This window comes from Pteronotus mesoamericanus, unplaced genomic scaffold (genome assembly GCF_021234165.1).
Source record: "Pteronotus mesoamericanus isolate MK-2021 breed Mesoamerican mustached bat unplaced genomic scaffold, CSHL_Meso_final contig_1201, whole genome shotgun sequence".
NCBI lineage: Eukaryota > Metazoa > Chordata > Mammalia > Chiroptera > Mormoopidae > Pteronotus > Pteronotus mesoamericanus.
In genome coordinates this window covers 838,191-846,513 of record NW_026555042.1, presented here as the reverse complement: position 1 = coordinate 846,513, position 8,323 = coordinate 838,191, and positions in this window count along the sequence as shown.

Here is an 8,323-nt window from a genome sequence, read left to right as displayed (position 1 = left end):
GCTCTCAGCCCACCCCCCACGCAGAGGACGCGAGCGTCAGCCAGCACCACCGCGCGCTGGCCTCCGGCAGGGCCCTATCCCGCCCCCGTCGGCACAGGGGGGTGCGGGGCTCTTCCCCGGCCCCCGGGATGTGGCTGTGGGGCCCTGGGGGCTGCTCTCACGATCTGGTCACAGGAGCAGGCCTGCGGGGCCTTGGGCCGAAAGGCACCCTCCCCCTTACCCCGTCTGCTTGTTTGGCTTGGAGCCGAGGTCTGCGGCCGGCCGGCGGGACGGAGGCCACATGCACGTGGGACCTGAACTGCCTGCGCTGGTGCCACTGGAAGGCGAGGGGTCACCTCGTGGACGGAGGGCCTGGGACGCTGAGCCCAGCAAAGGCGCAAGAACCCAACGCTGTTTGGCCGTCCAGCCCACCCCAAACCAGGCTGCTTTCCAACAGGCTGTTTTAATGACCTCAGACCAAATCGCAACCTGGGCGAGGTCCACCGAATAATCAGTCACCCGAGGCCCTTTGGCTCTGTGGCCGCTTCCCAGAGTGCACGGCACCCAGGGCGAAAGGCGGCGGGCAAGCCGGGCCAGAGACCCCGGCCTACAACGGGCCTGACCTGAGCACTTCGTAGGGGAGAAGCGACCTCCCCGGGACTTAAAAATCAGAAAGGACGCGTGCCCGCCGCGTCGGTCTTAGCAAGCTCTGGGCGGGTCAGACAGCGACAGCGGCTCAGTGACCCAGCGAGGGCGCCCGCTGCCCTCAGTTCCTAGAAACCTCGTCGCCCGGTCGGCGTCTTGGTGTCTCTGCTAACCCCCCGGAGAGAGACGCGCCTTCTGCACCCAATGCCGACTTGCTGCGTCCTCTTCCCGAGCGGCCGCGACGCATCCTGGCTGCGGACCCACCAGCACCCAATGCTCTGAAACCAGGAGAAGCCCGTCCGGGCCTGCGGGGACCTCCTCTACATGTCACACTGTGCGAGCGGTGGCCTCGGGCCCCTAGGGCCTCACAAGCTCAGGGGGGCAAAGCCAGGCCTGGCGCCTGCTCCCCACAGCCCAGGGATGGGGGTCTTCCCGGAGCCCACGCTGACCCGTGGGATGGCTGCCCCACCACCAGGCATCCTGGCACCGCCCGAGGGACGGGGCTGGGCTGCGGCCTGCGGTTGGGGACCGAGAGCACGGAGGCTCGGGACGGGCCGTCGCGTCCTGGCCTCACCGGGGCTGTGGGCAGGCCCTGCAGCCCAGCTCGTCTCTCTCCTGAGCTGGGCGACCCGCTGCTCACACGGGAAAGTGGGGGAGCTCCCCCCCCCGCCCCCGTCCTCTGCCGCACGCACGCAGGGCACGGGGAACTGGCAGGCTCTCGGGGGACACGCAGGACACACGGACAATGCACTGATTGTTTGCAATGTAAAAATAAATTCAAAATGAAAATGTTTCTGAAAATCCCAGAGCTGAACGAAGCCGCAAAGCTAAGCACACGGTAACTCCGAGTGAGGTGGACACCTCAGGTGTGGGACGCGGGCGGAGCCGCGCACAGGCCCCGCCCCCGGGGCCCGCCCTGCATCCCCCCCACTCTCCCCAGAGCAGGGCCGGGCCGCATCCCCTCGCCAGGCGACACTCCCGCTTCCCTGGGAGAAGCGCCTCACGCTGCGTTCGGCTACAGTCCCAGCAACCCCACTCGCGATTCGGGGGGCAATCAGAGCGCCTTCATCACGCAGGAGCCCGGGGTGCGGGCTCCGGAGACCAGCATGGGGCTCCGCCCCCCAGCGGGGACAGAGTGCAGCCCACCGGCACCGCCAGCCGCCCGAGGCAGGTGGGGGAGGCTGGGTTCCTTTTCCACCGGATCCGGAGCCAGCGGGGCCCCCGTGGCCGGCAGCGGCCCCCGCGTGGGCATAGGGCCATCGGGGTGCGGGGCTCGGGACGGCCGTGACAGCCCGGCCCGGCGCGGAGGAGCCGTCTCCAGGTAAAGGCTTCCCGACGGGAACTTGTGACGGAGCCCGGCTCGGCGCGCACGTGGCCCGCGGCCCCCGCAGGATGCCCCGCGGTGTGGGCGCCCACGTCGGTGGCCTCCCTCTTTGCTCCATCGGGTGTTCTGTCAGCAGGAAAACAAAGTACTAAACGAGGCCCCCGAGGGCACCTGCTGGTGGCGGGGCTGTCCTGTGAGCATCCTGCGTGACAGAGGGGCCTGAGACCCTGGGGTGTGGGGGCTCCGGGCCTGTCCAGCCCCCGGGTTCTGGGCGGCTGCCCCGCTACCCCCCGGCCGCCCGCCCGCAGGGTTGATGGGCGGGGCTGGCCGCGGGCGCCCGGCGCGGCAGCTCCCCTCCCCCCACCTGCATAGTTTAGCAGTTATTTCTTTCACCTGATTTAATGCGTGCATTTTTGTCACGCGGTGGGAATTCACACAACGTCGTGTTACTGTGTAAGCAATGTCGTTAGCAGGGGAACCGCCCGGAGAGCGGCATCCATACCCGAGCCCGCAAGCCTGCCCCCTCGGGCCCCCACCGCCTGGGGTCTCACGGAGCTGCCCACAGACAGTGCTCCAGTGGGAGGTGCCCCCCGCCGCCCCCCGGGCTGGGGCTCCCCCGGGAGCGTCCCTGCCCACACACCGTCCCTCAGCGCCACGTGCTCCCTGCCCCCCCCCCTTTGGCCTGTGCCTTTAACCAGGTCCGGACTGCAGCCGGCCCTTGCCAGGGCCTGGGCAGCGGGTCACCAACTCTAAGGCAGGCTGTGAGGGAGCCCCCGCGCCCCCCACCCCCGGGCTTTGGGGTGAAATGAAACAGGACACGCAAGCTGCTCGGACAGCATGTGACGCACCGACGTTATGCGGGGACCTTCCTCTCCCCCCTCCATTTTCGGCCTCTGCCCGGCCCGCCCCCCTCCAGGGGTCAGGCAACCCAGCTGCGTCCGCGATCTGGGCTCTCGGGCCGTCTCTGGGCACGGGCTCACCTGCCGGAAGCTGACTCCTCCTGACCTGGGAGCCTCGCAGGTGCCGCTGGGGGCGCCAGAGCCCCCGGCGCCGTCTGGGGGGGCCCTGCTCCCACGCTTCGCGATGCACGGTCTTGACGCTGCCCCCGCACCCTAGGCTGGGGGCCGGGGTGGGGGGGGCCAGGGAAGCAGCGCCATCCTCATCAAAGAGGCTTCGGAAGGTGAACGCACAACGCAAAGGTGGTTTTTCATCTCTGTTGTGCTGAGGTTGTCCTGGTCGGCGACCCCTGACCCCAGACCCCAGACCCTCAGCCTTTGCCTTCATACACCCCGGTGGAAAGCCACAGGGGGTGGGGTTTCAAGCCCTGGCTCCCCGCCCCCACTGACCTGGCGCCCAGCCCCCCACCCCTGCAGCAGCCCTCACGTCTCCCCCGCAAGCCCCGTGTGCAGGGTTTGGCTCTGCCGCACATGGGGTGTCTGGGCCTGCTTTGGTTTGGTAGCACATCCATGTAGGCATACGTGTCTGTTGTGTGTGTGTCAATATGTATATCCACGTACGGACATGTCTTCTGCTTACGAGTACGGACTTACAAAGAAAGGCAAAACCCAAGACACCGACGCAAAATTCACAGCCTCACACCCTGTCAAAGACAAAGCAGACCAGAAACCCCGCCTGCGGCCGGTCCGCGCGGACACGCTGCGCTCTCACGCCTCCCGCGGGAGCGGCCGGCTCCTTGCCACTTTGCCATGGTTTTCATGATTGATGCTAGATTACTTTACTTTACAAGTGTGAACTGTTCTGCTTTCAGGTGAGTCCCTGTTGACTCACACAGTCACGTCGCGTTTTGTCCACGAGCCATATTGATCTTTCATCATTTTCCTATGTTGGAAGTTACCCTAATGTCTTTATGGGTAAGAAAGGGCCCTCTGATTGCCCTTAATTAGCTTTATTAGTTGTCACTGCAAATTTAGGGCCGTTGCTCCAGTATTGTCTTACGCAAGGATTCGTTCAGGGAAAAAGCCCACTCATCCCGCCCGGGCGGCCCCGCGAAGGGGAGGAACAAGGCGGGAACGCACCCCCCTCCTCTCAGCGGGGCCCGGGACGCACCTGCCTCCCCTGCGCCCGGGCCCAGAGCTGGCGGCGGCCACAGGCGGGGCGGCTCCTTCACCCAGGGGTGACCCGGCCTGAGCTCTGCCCGCCCCCGCCGCCGCCCCACACCCGGCTTCTCGGCACCTGCCACACTGGACGCTGCCTGGGCCAGCCTCTGGGGACAGCAGCGACCGGGTGGGGGCGTGATGGACCGCCGCCCAGGACCCGCTGTGGCATTTCAGCAACGGCGTCTCCTCGTCGGAGGCACGAGGATGCCCCGTTTGCAGGCGAGGAGACGGGCAGAGCAGGCAGCGGAGCAGCAGGTCAGGCCACCCCACCAGCCACACTGCCAGCAACACCCCAGCGCCGGGGGCCGAGCGGGCCTGCCCCAGCGCCCCACCCTGCCTGACAGCTGGACGGCCAGCGCTGGGCGGCCACCCTCCGCGAGCCTTGGCGACCCCACGCCTTCTGTGTCCCCGAAGCCCCCAGAGACTCCCGCTCGAGCGGGGGCCACGGCCCAGCACCTCGGCTGTCAGGAAGGGCCGGGCCCTCGCCCAGAGGGTGCGTCTCTGGGCCTGTGGGCGCACAGAGGCCAGACGAACGGAGCACCGGCTCTTCGAGCACCCAGCTCCGCCCCCGCAGCCGGGGGCGCACAGCGTCGCTCCGGGTGTGCACGGCCCCTCCCTGGGGCCGGTCTGAGACCCTTGCCCCCCGCAAGCTGCGAGTCCCGGCGTCGGCCACAGACGCGCTCACGAGCGGGCGAGCACCCTGCCGCTGCGTCTCCCGCCTGTCGCGCCCCCCGGCCCGGGCACAGTGGGCTCCCCGCGCCTCCCCAGCTTCCACAGCCAGGGCGTCAGGGAGCCCGGCCGGGGCTCCCGCCAGAACAGGGCCTGCCGCTCTCACTGCCGCTCGGACCCCTCCAGGCTCCACGGGAGACCCCGCGGGAGAGTGCCGCAGGTCTCCCTCCCTCTGCATCAGCACGCCTGCGGGACCGCTAAGGCCTGCCTTCCTCCAGCGGCTGCGTCGGAACCTCCGCCGCCGCGCCCACGGACACCCGTCCGCTGGCCTGTTAGCGAAGGGGGCATAGCTGGGCGCCAGCTGGCCTGGGCCGGGCCGGCCGGCTCCTGCGGCCTCCCAGGCCCCGGACCGACCCCAGGGGCCGGGGGCACAGCGGCCGGGGCCGCCCCGCCGGGCGGGCGGGCAGCAGCCAGCCACAGTGCCCTTGAGTGGGACGGGAGCCACCGCTCCGTCTCCCAGGCAACGTGCCCTGAGCTCGGGGCTCTCTCCAGAAGGCAGGTTCCCCGTGGTTTTTATCACATTTCCACAGAGAGCATAAACATAATTTTAAGTATCAACCATCTTTAGTGTCTTTAATCCTCAGGAGACGACAATAAACGTCCTCTGCTAACAGGCGGCTTCCTGTGAGGAGCGGACGCAGTGCCGCCCTCCCCGCTCTCCAAGGGTGGCAGCGCCCTCGGCACATCCCCGCGGCTGGCCACCCCTCCGAGCCGCGCGGTTACGGCGGCGCGCGCGCGCGCGCGGGGCCATCGCAGGCGATGCGGGCCCCACCTTTGAGAATGAAGCCCGCCATTTCTTGGCCATTTCCTGAACTAATTTATTTGCTTTTGCGGTTTTAGATCTTGAAAACTGACTTTGAGCCCCAGCTGGTGTGGCTCAGGGGCTCGAGCGCCGGCCTGCAGACCAAAGGGTCACGGGATGGATTCTCAGTCGGGGCACAGGCCTGGGCTGCAGGCCAGGCTCCCAGCAGGGGGCGCATGAGAGGCAGCCACACATCGATGTTCCTCTTTCTCTTTCTCCCTCCCTCCCCCTCTCTAAAAATAAATAAATAAAATCTTAAAAAAAGAAGAAGAAAACTGACTTCGAAAAGCCAGTGAAGGCAGCTCTGTGGAGACCAGACTCCAGAGGGTGGGCCGCGGAGCAGCCAGCAAGAGGCAGGCAACGCCCCTGCACACACCAGCCCCCGGACAGGGGGCGGGGCGTCCACTTGCTTCCCAGCAGCAGCTGGAGGCCCACCTGGACACGCGTGACAGCAACCGTGGGCACCACTGTCACAGCGGACACTGCTGGCCGCCTCTCCCGGGGTTCTGACGGCGCCTCCCCTCCGCGGGGGCCTCCCAACAGGCCAGACAAGCCGTCCGGTACTCAGTGGCCCGTCTCCACGTGCACGTGGCCCCTCTGCCCCCGGAGAGAGGGGAGCGCAGACCGCGAGCCTGAGCGGGAGGACTCACAGCAACGGCCAGGGCAGGTGGGGACGTCGGTGTCTGCCAGCCGCTGGCTGCAGAAACGAACGCCCTGCCAGGCCCGCACACACCCCGGGCGCACGGGTGGCCCCCGCCGGCTACCTCTGAGTGAGGCTGGCTGAGGTGCCGCCTGGGTTCATCGCCCGCGGCGTGGGAGGGTCTTAAAGACGACCGCAGGCCTCCAGAGACGAAGGAGGCTCGCCCAGGCCCTCGGACCCAGAGAGGCAGGAGCCGCCGCCGCCCCTCGGTCCCGGGAGCCCAAGGCGCAGGGCGACCACGCCCCGAGAGCTGTCCGAGCCAATCGCAGCCTCCCAGCGCGCGCAGCCGCCTCCGCTCCTCCCCAGAGAGCTGGCAGGGGTCCCCGCCGGTCCTCCGAGCACTGAGGCAGGGCCCCCGCGGGGCCTCCCCTGCCGCCTGGCTCCCCGTGCTGCGGGGCCTCCTCTTGCCTCTGGGGCCCTCAGGGCACCGGGGCCCTGCACCCACCCCTGCCCAGGGCGTCCCTGCGGCCACCTGGCGATGGCTGTGTGCCCCAGACGGAGGGGTTGGCCACACCCCGCGCCCCACAGGGTCCCCTCCCCGTCCCTGCCCCACGGCTCTTCACATGACTTCCAGCGAAGGAGACAGCGGCGGGTCCGTCGCCCGTGCGTCCGGGCTCCGCGACAGTGGGAAGGCCCTGGGGAGCCTGCAAGCGCACGGGATGTCCTTGTCCCCTGAGAGCAGGCGGGCAGCCTGTCCTGGGGCACAGCTGCTCTGTCCGCCCCACGGGCAGGCGTCTCCGAGGCGGGGCAATGCGAGGACAGCATCGGCCTGGCACGGCGGCGGGCTCCCCGGGGGCGGGGAGGGGCAGAGCACACCACCACCTGGGAGGACAACTGAACCCTCCCCTTCCCCAGCAGCGCCCGCTAAGGAAGCCCTGCTCTAGCCGCCCCGGCACCGGGACCACCCGCCGGGACCGCCAGGCTTCAGGGGAACAAAGCAGCCTCCGGTCCTGCCTGCACTAAAGCGTCAGCTGGCTTGCACCACAGCGTTTCTTGCAAGGTGACTCTCAATTTAACGTGAGGAACGGACCACTTGAAATAAAAGGCAGACGAAGGACTGTCTCGGCGTGAAGCTGCCCTGAGTCTCCCTGGGCGTTTTCGGCTCTTCCCGTCCGGGCAACAATGTGGCTTCACTTCTCATCGGTGTTAGAACATCCTCTTCAAAGTCAGTGGCTGGCAAATGCTGTCACTGTTAACGTCTCAGCCGTGCCCCCGGGACCCCCCGCCGGCGGAGGCTCCGATGCAGGCGCCGGGCTGGCAGCACCGGACACGAGGCCCCGGGCCCCGGAGGAGGACACAGCTGTGCTCCCGGCCCCTGTGGCGGCCGCGCTCGGACCGGCTTCTCCGCCCCCCGCACGTCAGGACCGGACGAGGTGATCATGGCAACGCGGGACCCCCGGGGCCAGCGCCCACCTCAGGGCCTGGCCAGCCCTGGGCGCGGAGAGAGAAGCAGGCACAGCCACCCCGCGGGGCCACGCCAGCCCTGGGGCCGCCACGGGGGGGCGGCCGAGAGCCCTGGACCCGCTGGGAGCCACGGGCATGGCCGGGAGCGCTGCCGCTCGGCTGCGCCGGTCATGCCAGGCGGCGAGGGCGGCGCGGGCGGCGCGCGGCATCTGAGCAGGGGGCCGGCTCTGCGGGCTCCGTGTCCATGCTCTCGCCGGGCCCTCACGGCCACCCCGGGAGCGGGCACCAGGCCTATGCCCACGTCACAGGGGAGGAAGCGGAGGCGGCCACCCAGCCGGGGGGCGGGAGGTGCGCTGGGGTCGCAGGGCTCCCCGCCCAGGCACGGCAGGCTGGCGGGGCCCCCGCGTGAGCCGGAGCAGAGGGAGCCGGGGCTGGACACAGGCCCCACCGGTACCAGCGACGGCTCCCCGGGAACTGGCTGGCGTGGCGGGGATGTGCCTCAGCGCGGAGACGCCTGCTCGCAGCTGCCGCCGCGCGGGCCTCAGCCACGGGGACGGTCGTGTTGCCGCAGCTTCGGGGCTCTCCTCCCGCAGACGCAGCCCCGGCTCCGGCCGCGCCGCTGC